This window comes from Oncorhynchus tshawytscha, linkage group LG19, assembly GCF_018296145.1.
Source record: "Oncorhynchus tshawytscha isolate Ot180627B linkage group LG19, Otsh_v2.0, whole genome shotgun sequence".
Classification (NCBI taxonomy): domain Eukaryota; kingdom Metazoa; phylum Chordata; class Actinopteri; order Salmoniformes; family Salmonidae; genus Oncorhynchus; species Oncorhynchus tshawytscha.
The window spans coordinates 33,519,612-33,532,735 of record NC_056447.1 but is presented as its reverse complement, the minus strand read 5'-3'; the positions used below and the strand labels follow the sequence as shown (position 1 = coordinate 33,532,735).

Below are 13,124 nucleotides of genomic sequence, written 5' to 3'. Positions count from 1 at the left end.
AAACAGTATATAAAGCCACTCTACGTGTAACCGAACAAGGGAGTTTCAATTCAAAGTACTACATCGTTTTTTTATGAGCCCTTATAAACTTAATAAAATTAAAAAAGGAATATCAGCAAAGTGTTGGAGGCAGTGTGGACAAATAGGTACTTTATTACATATATTTTGGCAATGTCTGAAAATCCAGTCTTTTTGGTATGAAGTTTTCCATGTTGTACAGGACATCACAGGTATTATTATTCAACCAGACCCATGTCATCTCCTTCTAGGTATTGTTCCTGTGGAAACACTCCACTCCTTTCCACTTAAAGAGATAGATGTTCTTTTAGCAGCAGCAAGGAAATGTGTAACAAAATGATGGAAAAATGAATTTACACCCTCAAAAGATATGTGGTTAGGTCAATGCAGGGAACTTGCTGACATGGAGAGAATTACATCAATCTTGCAGCATAGACAGCATAGGTATGAAGGTGTCTGATCAGAGTTTCTGACATGTCGTACAGGTCTTATTCTGTCATTTCTGGGCTTTTTGTTTGTTTCTGTTGTTTTTGTGTGACTTAATCCAAATGGTATACTTATTCACACTCTTAAAATATATGGTACATGTTCTTTATGTGCTCTTGAATCAAAAAATTGTATGTAAGAAAAGCACAAACATTACAGTTCCCATTACAGTGGTATTTCAGTTTTTTATTTTTAATACATTTGCAAAACTTTCTAAAAATGTTTTTGCTTTGTTATTATGGGGTATTATGTGTACTTTTATGAGGGAAAAATGTATTTAATCAATTTTTGAATAAGGCTGTAAAGTACAAAATGTGGAAAAAGGCAAGGGTTCTAAATACTTCCCGAATGCACTGTACACCATAAGGCCTTACTCTGATGGCCATGTTTTAACCTAACAAAGTGGTGTTTGGAACCTCCTGGTTTACAGGCCACATCAGGCCTGCAAGTCACATTATGCTGGCTTGCAAAGTGATGTATAATTCCTATTGGAATCCAGCCAGAGTTAGGACATCCAACAGTTGGAATCTTTATTCACCCACAACCTGCATTCAGAATGACTGTCATGGTTAGGAACATTGATAAAGGAGACTAGCTAAACCATTTAAACTGGAACAACCATTTCAGTAATGGATGCAATAAATATAAGTAACTGATTGAATTAGTTTATTTATTTTTTGTATTGTTTTATCTTTGTATTGCATAAGATTAATCAATCGATAAATGAACATGTAAAAACACATATATAACAGAGTAAAACTGACACAATCACACTGTCAAAAAAAGTTTGGACCCACCTACTCATTCAAGGGTTTCTCTTTATTTGTACTATTTTCTACATTGTAGAATAATAGTGAAGACAACAAAACTATGAAATAACACATATGGAATCCTGTAGTAACCAAAAGTGTTAAACAAATCAAAATATATTTTATATTTGAGATACTTCAAAGTAGCCACCATTTGCCTTGATGACAGCTTTGAACACTCTTGGCATTCTCTCCACCAGCTTCACCTGGAATGCTTTTTCAACAGTCTTAAAGGAGTTCCCACATATGCTAAGAACTTCTTGGCTGCTTTTCCTTCACTTTGCGGTCAAACTCATCCCAAACCATCTCAATTGGGTTGAGGTTGGGTGATTGTGGAGGCCAGGTCATCTGATTCAGAACTCCATCCATCTCCTTCTTGGTCAAATAGCCCTTACACAGCCTGGAGGTGTGTTGGGTCATTGTCCTGTTGAAAAACAAATGATTGTCCCACTAAGCACAAACCAGATGGGATGGCGTATCGCTGCAGAATGCTGTGGTAGCCATGCTGGTTAAGTGTGCCTGGAATTCTAAATAAATCACTGACAGTGTCACCAGAAAAGCACCCCCACACCATCACACCTTCTCATCCATGCTTCATGGTGGGAACCACACATGCGAGATCATCCGCTCACCTACTCTGCATCTCATAAAGACACAGAGGTTGGAACCAAAAATCTCAAATTTAGACTCATCAGACCAAAGAACAGATTTCCACTGGTCTAATGTCCATTGCTCATGTTTCTTGGCCCAAGCAAGTACCTTCTTCTTATTGGTGTCCTTTAGTAGTGGTTTCTTTGCAGCAATTTGACCATGAAGGCCTGATTCACACAGTCTCCTCTGAACAGTTGATGTTGAGATGTATCTGTTACTTGTGAACTCTGTGAAGCATTTATTTGGGCTGCAATTTATGAGGCTGGTAACTCTAATTAACTTATCCTCTGTAGCAGAAGTAACTCCGGGTCTTCCTTTCCTGTGGCGGTCCTCGTGTGAGCCAGTTTCATTATAGCGCTTGATGGTTTTTGCGACTGCACTTGAAGAAACTTTCAAAATTGATTGACTGACCTTCATGTCTTAATGTAGAGATGGACTGTCATTTCGCTTTGCTTATTTGAGCTGTTCGAACCATAATATGGACTTGGTCTTTTACCAAATAGGGCTATTGCCTGTATACCAACCATTCCTTCTCACAACACAACTGATTTGCTCAAACACATTCAGAAGGAAAGAAATTCCACAAATTAACTTTTAACTAGGCACACCTGTTAACTGAAATGCATTCCAGGTGACCACCTCATGAAGCTGGTTGAGAGAATACCGAGAGCGTGCAAAGCTATCATCTGGGCAAAGGGTGGCTACTTTGAAGAATCTCAAATATAAAATATATTTTGATTTGTTTAACACTTTAAGATTTTTTCATGATTCCATATGTGTTATTTCATAGTTTTGATGTCTTTACGATTATTCTACAATGTAGAAAATAGTAAAAATAGAAACTCTTGAATGAGTTGTGTCCAAACCTCTGACTGGTACTTTATACTTAGCACTGGAAACAAACATGAACAGTACGTTTAAAAGAGAAAGCTGGGTGGCACAATACCCAGATATCATGCAGTTGTATGAGACTCACATTCCTTGGTGTAAATACATGTAACTACACATTAATAATCTATATATACACAAAAGTATGTGGACACCCCTTCAAATGAATGAATTCGGCTATTTGCGCCACACTCGTTGCTGACAGGTGTATAAAATCGAGCACACATCCATGCAATTTCCATAGACAAACATTGGCAGTGGAATGGCCTTACTGAAGAGCTCGGTGGCACCGTCACAGGATGCCGGCTTTGCAACAATTCAGTTCGTCAAATTTCTGCCCCGATCAACTGTAAATGCTGTTATTGTGAAGTGTAAACGCCTAGGAGCAACAACGGCTCAGCCGCGAAGTGGAGGGCCACACAAACTCACAGAACGGGATCGTTGAGTGCTGAAGCGCGTTGCACGTACAAATCGGCTGTCCTCGGTTTCAACACTCACTACCGAGTTCCAAACTGCCTCTGGAAGCAAAGTCAGCAAAGTCTGTGGCTTTATTTCATGGTTCGGGCTAGGCCCCCATAGTTCCATTGAAGGGACATCTTAATGCTACAGCATACAAAGACATTCTAGACGATTCTGTGCTTCCAACTTTGTGTCAACAGTTTGTGGAAGGCCCTTTCCTGTTTCAGCACAGCAATGCCTCTGTGCACGAAGCGAGGTCCATACAGAAATGGTTTGTCGAGATCGGTGTGGAAGAACTTGACTGGCCTGCACAGAACCCTGACCTCAACCTCATCAAACACCTTTGGGATGAATTGGATCTCCGACTGCGAGCCAGGCCTAATCGTCCAACACCAGTGCCTGACCTCATGCTCACTAATGCTCTTGTGGCTGAATGGAAGGAAGTCCCTGCAGCAATGTTCCAACATGTAGCGGAAAGCCTTCCCTGAAGAGTGGAGGCTGTTAAAGCAGCAAAGGGGGGGACAACTCCATATTAATTCCCATGATTTTGGAATGCTGCCCACTCAGTCAACCTACCAGGGTAGTTCCAAACAGCACAGGAATTAAATCATCAAAATGTATTCACATCTTTACCAATGCTGCAGAAATGTGCTTTAAAGCAGTATCCAAGTCCATTGGCTGTAGTGATCACAATGTAGTAGCCATATCTAGGAAAACCAAATGTCCAGAGGCTGGGCCTAATATAGTGTACAAGTGTACTAATATAGTGTACTAATATAGTGTACTTATACAATAAGTTTTGTAGTGATTCCTCTGTTGTTGATTTAAAGAATATTTGTTGGTCCGTGGCATGTAATGAGGAACAAACAGGCGCTGCACTTGACATAATTATGAAATAGCTTATTCCAGTTACTAATAAGCATGCACCCATTATTAAGGAAATTACTGTAAAAACTGTTAAATCCCTGTGTATTGATGAGGAATTGAAAAATGGTGTGGTTGAGTGGGATGAGGCAAAAGGAATGTCAAATAAGTCTTGCTGCACAACCGATAGGCAAACGTATAGCAAATTGAAAAATCATGTAACTAAACTGAATAAAAATAAGAAGAAACTACATTATGAAAGAAAGATAAATTACATAAAGAATGATAGTAAATTGCTTTGGAGCACCTTAACTGAAATGTTTGGGAAAAAAGCAAAATCAGCTCCACCATTCATTGATTCACTAAAACAACTAATATTGCGAATTACTTGAATGATCTTTTCATTGGCAAGATTAGCTAATTTACACATGACAAGCCAGGAACAAACGCTGACACTACACATCCAAGTATATCTGACCAAATTAGGAAAGACAAGCATTGTAATTTTGAATTCCGTAAAGTGAGTGGGGAATAGGTGACATTTTTTGTTGTTGTCTATCAACAATGACAAGCCACCAGTGTCTGACAATTTGGATGGAAAATTCCTGAGGATAATAGCGGACGATATTTCCATTCCTATTTGCCATATTTTCTATTTAAGCCTACTATAAAGTGTTTACCCTCAGGCCTGGAGGGAAGCAAAAGTAATTCCCCTACCTAAGAATAGTAAAGCCCCCTTTACTGACTCAAATAGTCAACCAATCAACCTGTTACTAAGCCTTAGTAAACTTTTGGGAAAAAATGTGTTTGACCATATATAACACTATTTTACAGTAAACAAATTGACAACAGACATTCAGCACACTTACAGGGAAGGACATTCAACAAGCACAGTACTCATACAAATGACTGATGATTGGCTGAGATAAATTGATGATCAAAAGTTTGAGGGCTTGTTTGTTTGACTTCAGTGCGGCTTTTGACATTATCGATCATAGTCTGCTGCTGGGAAAACATATGTGTTATGGCTTTACACCCTCTGCTGTGTTGTAAATGAGGAGTTGCCTGTCTAACAGAACACAGAGGGTGTTTTTTAAAGGAAGCCTCTCCAATATAATCCAGGTAGAATCAGGAATTCCCCAGGGCAGCTGTCTAAGCCCCCTACTTTTTTGAGTAAAGCCAGTGTGTCTATGTATGTGGATGACTCAACACTATACACGTCAGCTACTACAGCGACAGAAATGACTGCAGTTTGTTTCAGAGTGGATGGCAAGGAATAAGTTAGTCCTAAATATTTATAAAACTAAAAGCATTGTATTTGGGACAAATCATTCACTAAACCCTAAACCTCAACTAAATTGTGTAATAAATCATGTGGAAACTGAGCAAGTTGAGGTGACTAAACTGCTTGTAGTGACCCTGGATTGTAAACTGTCATGGTCAAAACATATTTAAACATGTTGATTTAACCTTCATTTAACTAGGCAAGTCAGTTAAGAACAAATTCTTATTTACAATGATGGCCTACCAGAAGGCAAATGGCCTCCTGCGGGGACTGGGGCCTTGGATTTAAAAAATAAATACAATGTAAATATAGGACAAAACACACATCACAACAAGAGAGACACAACACTACATAAAGAGAGACCTAAGACAACAACATAACAAGGCATCAAAACATGACAACACAGCATGGTAGCAACACAACATGTTAGCAGCACAAAAACATGGTACAAACATTATTGGGAAAAGTCAACAGCACAAAGGTCAAGAAGGCAGAGACAACAATACATCATACAAAACAGCCACAAGTGTCAGTAAGAGTGTCCATGATTGAGTCCTTGAATGAAGAGATTGAGATAAAACTGTCCAGTTTGAGTGTTTGTTGCAGCTCATTCCTGTCGCTATCTGCAGCTTTGGGGACCATTAACAGATTGTGACTGGCAGAACGGGTGTTTCATGTGGAGGATGAGGGCTGCAGTAGATATCTCGGATAGGGGGGAGTGAGGCCTAAGAGGGTTTTATAAATAAGCATCAACCAGTGGGTCTTGCGACGGGTATCCAGAGATGACCAGTTTATAGAAGAGTATAGAGTGCAGTGATGTGTCCTATAAGGAGCATTGGTGGCAAATCTGATGGCCGAATGGTAAAGAACATCTAGCCGCTCGAGAGCACCCTTACCTGCTGATCTATAAATTATGTCTCCGTAATCCATCATGGGTAGGATGGTCATCTGATCATGGGTAGGATGGTCAATCAGTGTTAGTTTGGCAGCTGGGGTGAAAGAGGAGCGATTACAATAGAGGAAACCCAGTCTATATTTAACTTTAGCCTGCAGCTTTGCTATGTGCTGAGAGAAGGACAGTGCACCATCTAGCCATACTCCCAAGTACTTGTATCAAGCTCTAAACCCTCAGAGGTAGTAATCACACCTGTGGGAAGATGGGCATTCTTCTTACAAAACCACATGACCTTTGTATTGGAGGTGTTCAGAACAAGGTTGTTTGTCATCTTGTTATGGCTTGGGGGCAGTATTTTGACATCTGGATGAGAAGCGTGCCCAAAGTAAACTGGATAGAAAACACTCTAAAGTTTCCAAAACTGTTAAAATAATGTCTGTGAGTATAACAGAACTGATATGGCGGGCGAAAACCTGAGGAAAATCCATCCAGTAAGTGGAATTGTTTTGATGTTTGTAGTTTTCAATTGAATGCCTATAGAGTATCTAAATGGTTAGGACCCAGATTGCAGTTTCTATGGCTTCCACTAGATGTCAACAGTCTTTAGACATTGTTTCAGGCTTGTTTTCTGAAAAATTAGGAAGAATGAGACCATTTTGTAAGTGGCATGCAGAATCAAGCAGAGCTCGTTTGCACGCATGACCGATAGAACGACGACCCCATCGTTCTTTTTCCTTTCTACTGAATACGCTATTGTCCGGTTGAAATATTACCGATTATTTAGACAATAGACAACCTGAGGATTAATTCTAAACATTGTTTGACATGTTTCGACGAACTTTACCTGTACTATTAGGATGTATTCGTCTGCACCTCCATTGAGCCAGTGGATTAAAACGCGTCAACAAAACTGAGTTTTTGGGACATAAAGAACTTTATCGAACAAAACAAACAGTGATTAAATTAATAATGTAAATGTAATTAACTAGGAAGTCGGGCCACCAAGGAAAATCTTTAGATTACGAAGTTATAATTTTCCTAATAAAACTCTTCAGATATTTTAATATCTGATCAATTAGTCTTCTAATTAATGCATTATTCTTTACCTCATGTTAGTCTCATTCCAAACGTGGTAAATTGTTGGTTATCTGCACGAACCCAGCCTTTACTATGAATCATCCATACATCAATTGTCTTAATAATTTATTTACTAACTAACTAAATAATCACAGAAATACATAAACAAACAAAAAGTAGATATGGTTACAAAGAAATGATAGGGGCGTTTCACTGGTGTGCTAAGCCGATATGACGGCTTGGTGGACAAAGGGAAGTGGGTGTGGACTAGAGGTCAACCGATTAATCGGAATGGCCGATTAATTAGGGCCGATTTCAAGTTTTCATAACAATCGGTAATCTGCATTTTTGGACACCGATCACGCCCGATTACATTGCACTCCACGAGGAGACTGCGTGGCAGGCTGACTATCTGTTATGCGAGTGCAGCAAGGAGCCAAGGTAAGGTGCTAGCTAGCATTAAATGTATCTTATAAAAACAAACAATCTCAACATAATCACTAGTTAACTACACATGGTTGATGATATTACTAGTTTATCTAGCTTGTCCAGCGTTGTATATAATCGATGCGGTGCCTGTTAATTTATCATTGAATCATAGCCTACTTCACCAAACGGTTATTTAACAAGCGCATTCACGAAAAAAGCACTGTCGTTGCACCAATATGTACCTAACCATAAACATCAACGCCTTTCTTAAAATCAATACACAAGTATATATTTTTAAACGTGCATATTTAGTTAATATTGCCTGCTAACATGAATTTCTTATAACTAGGGAAATTGTGTCACTTCTCTTGCGTTCTGTGCAACAGAGTTAGGCTATATGCAGCAGTTTGGGCCGCCTGGCTCGTTGCGAACTGTGTGAAGACCAACTTCGCACAGCGCATTTGCGAAAAAAGCACAATCGTTGCACGAATGTACCTAACCATAAACATCAATGTCTTTCTAAAAATCAATACACAGAGGTATATATTTATAAACTTGCATATTTAGTTAAAAGAAATCCAAGTTAGCAGGCAATATTAAACTAGGGGAAAATTGTGTCACTTCTCTTGCGTTAACAAACCTCCAAACGAGCTTCAACGCCATACAACACTCCTTCCGTGGCCTCCCAACTGCTTTTAAATGCTAGTAAAACTAAGTGCATGCTCTTCAACCGATTGCTGCCCGCACCCTCCCGCCCAACTAGCATCACTACTCTGGACGGTTCTGACCTAGAATATGTGGACAACTGCAAATACCTAGGTGTCTGGTTAGACTGTAAACTCTCCTTCCAGACTCACGTTAAGCATCTCCAAATCAAAATTAAATCTAGAATCGGCTTCCTATTTCGCAACAAAGCCTCCACTTATGCCGCCAAACATACCCTCGTAAAACTGACTATCCTACCTATCCTTGACTTTGGTGATGTCATTTACAAAATAGCCCCCAACACTACTCAGCAAGCTGGATGCAGTCTATCACAGTGCGTCTGTTTTATCACCAAAGCCCCATATACTACCCACCACTGTGACCTCTATGCTCTCGTTGGCTGGGCCTCACTACAAATCCATCGCCAAACCCACTGGCTCCAGGTCATCTATAAGTCTTTGCTAGGTAAAGCCCCACCTTATCTCAGCTCACTGGTCACCATAGCAACACCCACCTGTAGCACGCGCTCCAGAAGGTATATTGCACTGGTCATCTCCAAAGCCAACACTTCCTTTGAACGACTTTCCTTCCAGTTCTCTGCTGCCAATGAGTGTCTTTTTCTCTCTCTCTAACTTTAAGCATAAGCTGTCAAAGCAGCTTACCGATCACTGTACCTGTACACAGCCTGTAAATCTGTAAATAGCACACCCAACTACCTCATCCCCATATTATTATTTACCCCTTGCTCTTTTGCACCCCAGTATCTCTACTTGCACATCATCATCTGCACATAAAGTGGGGAGAACAAGTATTTGATACACTGCCAATTTTGCAGGTTTTCCTACTTACAAAGCATGTAGAGGTCTGTAATTTTTTTATCATAGGTACACTATGAGAGACGGAATCTAAAACAAAAATCCAGAAAATCACATTGTAAGTAATTCATTTGCATTTTATTGCATGACATAAGTATTTGATACATCAGAAAAGCAGAACTTAATATTTGGTACAGAAACCTTTGTTTGCAATTACAGAGATCATACGTTTCCTGTAGTTCTTGACCAGGTTTGCACACACTGCAGCAGGGATTTTGGCCCACTCCTCCATACAGACCTTCTCCAGATCCTTCAGGTTTCGGGGCTGTCGCTGGGCAATACGGACTTTCAGCTCCCTCCAAAGATTTTCTATTGGGTTCAGGTCTGGAGACTGGCTAGGCCACTCCAGGACCTTGAGATGCTTCTTACTGAGCCACTCCTTAGTTGCCCTGGCTGTGTGTTTCGGGTCGTTGTCATGCTGGAAGACCCAGCCACGACCCATCTTCAATGCTCTTACTGAGGGAAGGAGGTTGTTGGCCAAGATCTCGCGATACATGGCCCCATCCATCCTCCCCTCAATACAGTGCAGTCGTCCTGTCTCTTTTGCAGAAAAGCATCCTGAAAGAATGATGTTTCCACCTCCATGCTTCACGGTTGGGATGGTGTCTTGGGGTTGTACTCATCCTTCTTCTTCCTCCAAACATGGCGAGTGGAGTTTAGACCAAAAAGCTCTATTTCTGTCTCATCAGACCACATGACCTTCTCCCATTCCTCCTCTGGATCATCCAGATGGTCATTGGCAAACTTCAGACGGGCCTGGACATGTGCTGGCTTGAGCAGGGGGACCTTGCGTGCGCTGCAGGATTTGAATCCATGACGGCGTAGTGTGTTACTAATGGTTTTCTTTGAGACTGTGGTCCCAGCTCTCTTCAGGTCATTGACCAGGTCCTGCCGTGTAGTTCTGGGCTGATCCCTCACCTTCCTCATGATCATTGATGCCCCACGAGGTGAGATCTTGCATGGAGCCCCAGACCGAGGATGATTGACCGTCATCTTGAACTTCTTCCATTTTCTAATAATTGCGCCAACAGTTGTTGCCTTCTTACCAAACTGCTTGCCTATTGTCCTGTAGCCCATCCCAGCCTTGTGCAGGTCTATAATTTTATTCCTGATGTCCATACACAGCTCCCTGGTCTTGGCCATTGTGGAGAGGTTGGAGTCTGTTTGATTGAGTGTGTGGACAGGTCTTTTATACAGGTAACGAGTTCAAACAGGTGCAGTTAATACAGGTAATGCGTGGAGAACAGGAGTGCTTCTTAAAGAAAAACTAACAGGTCTGTGAGAACCGGAATTCTTACTGGTTGGTAGGTGATCAAATACTTATGTCATGCAATAATTTGCAAATTGATTACTTAAAAATCATACATTGTGATTTTCTGGATTTTTGTTTTAGATTCCGTCTCTCACAGTTGAAGTGTACCTATAATAAAAATTACAGACCTCTACATGCTTTGTAAGTCGGAAAACCTGCAAAATCGGCAGTGTATCAAATTCTTGTTCTCCCCACTGTATATCACTCCAGTATTAATGCTAAGTTGTAATTATTTTCGCCTCTATGGCCTATTTATTGTCTACCTCCCTACTGTCCTACATTTGCACACACTGTACAACGATTCTTTCTATTTGTCTTTTTTCGTGTGTTATTGACTGTACGTTTGTTCATGTGTAACTTTGTGTTGTTTTTGTCGCACTGCTATGCCTTATCTTGGCCAGGTCGCAGTTGTAAATGAAAACTGGCCTACCTGGTTAAATAAAGGTTAAATATAAAAAATAAATAAAAGGGAGAACTCTACAGTGCTGATTTTATGACATCTGAATGTGCATCAGGTGGCAACCAGATCATATTGTACAGCAATTTCATCAGGTAACTTGAATACAAAGTCGGCGAGAGGTGGTTAGAATAGGACGGGAGGCCAAAAGTCCATGTAACCAATAGAGAGTCAGAGTCCCGACTGTGGGAACAAACAGTCTGTCCCATGGTTGGGTAAAGAAAGTTTGTAGTCAACAAAGTATGCAGGAGTCATGAGGCAAATAACAAAATGCACAATAATTAAAAAATATATATAACGACCTGGGGCTAGCCATTGTAAGTTCAGAGTCACTCGCCCCAACAGTGCATGTGTGCAGGAGGCGAGAGGGGTGAGTGTGGTGGAGGTACCTGTACCAGACAGGGGGAGACAGAGACAGGCCAGGGCAGACAGTGAACAGATCGCCAGGGGGAACCCAAGCAGCGGTGCAGCAGGCAACAGGAGAAGCTTTTATTTCTGGAGGCAGTTTGCTTGTAGAAAATGCCAGTGAATGGTCTTTGAACAGCAGGAGGGGGCTTCAGAGGACGCTTCAAAGACTCTTGACACTTGTTGGGACCGAAGACCTTTTACTTCACACCTTAGTGCTAATTGAATGTGTATCTGGCTCAGTTCCAGGTTGGAATGGTGTCCTCGGGTCTCTGCTATTTGTTGGATAGAGCACCCTCTGTATAGGTTAGAAAAAGAAAACCTTGGAAGCAGTAATCTCTCCGGTTAATTTTGGTCAAAATGATGTCGTAGGTTTGGAGTGTTGATCTGGAGCGAAGGCCATGCTGTGGAGGGTAGCATCCTGCATATGTACCTGCCGAAAAATCCAAGTTTATCTAACTCCAAATCTATCCTTTTGTAAAATAATATGTTGAAAGATGTGAGAGCTCACATTAAGCTGTGTCTTTCTCTGAGGTGGGCGCGTCATTATTGACACAACAGTAGCTAAGATGGGGAGAAGTATGTCCATAATAAAGCACTGCTCTACCTTCTTAATAACAGCACTATCAACAAGGCAGGTCCTACAGGCCCTAGTTTTATCACACCTGAACTGCTGTTCAGTCGTGTGGTCAAGTGTCACAAATAGGGACTTGCAATTGCAATTGGCTCAGAACAGGGCAGCACGGCTGTCCCTTGGATATACACAGAGAGCTAGTATTAATAATATGCATGTCAATCTCTCCTGGTTGAAAGTGGAGGAGAGATTGACTTCATCACTCCTTGTATGTTGAATGCACCGAGCTGTCTGTCTATAAACTAAGCTAAGATGTTTGGGGAGGGCAAGCTGATCCTATACGTGTGCCTAAGGCGCACCTTCTACCCATGATTCCCTCTCTACACAGTGCTCTGCCTGCTCTCCCGACCATATCCCACTGACTCCGAGCAGCAGGACACCCATGGACACCCATGCAGACCCCACAAGACATGCCACAAGAGGTCTCTTCATAGTCCCCAAGTCCAGAACAGACTATGTGAGGCACACAGTACTACATAAGAGTCATGATTACATGGAACTCTATTCCACATCAAGTAACTGACACAAGCAGTAAAATTAGATTTTAAAAAAGAGATATAAATACACCTTATGGAACAGCGGGGACTGTGAAGCCAACATAGGCACAGACACATGCACACGCACACACACGATAACATATGCACTATACACACACACGTACACATAGATTTTGTATTGTAGCTATGTGGTAGTGGTGGAGTAGGGGCCTGAGGGCACACAGTTTGTTGTGAAATCTGTGAATGTATTGTCAAGTTTTTAAAATTGTATAACTGGCTAAATGTTTCTGGACCGCAGGAAGAGTAGCTGCTGCCTTGGCATAATAAATACAAATACAAGTGAGATGTTCGATGAGCAGGTGTCCATATACTTTTGGT

General features: G+C 41.1%; 1 protein-coding gene across 1 annotated transcript in view; it reads left to right on the top strand.

The window, feature by feature from the left end:
- LOC112218662 (proline-rich protein 5) overlaps window positions 1-13,124 on the top strand; it is a 56,322-nt gene that overhangs the window by 39,939 nt on the left and 3,259 nt on the right.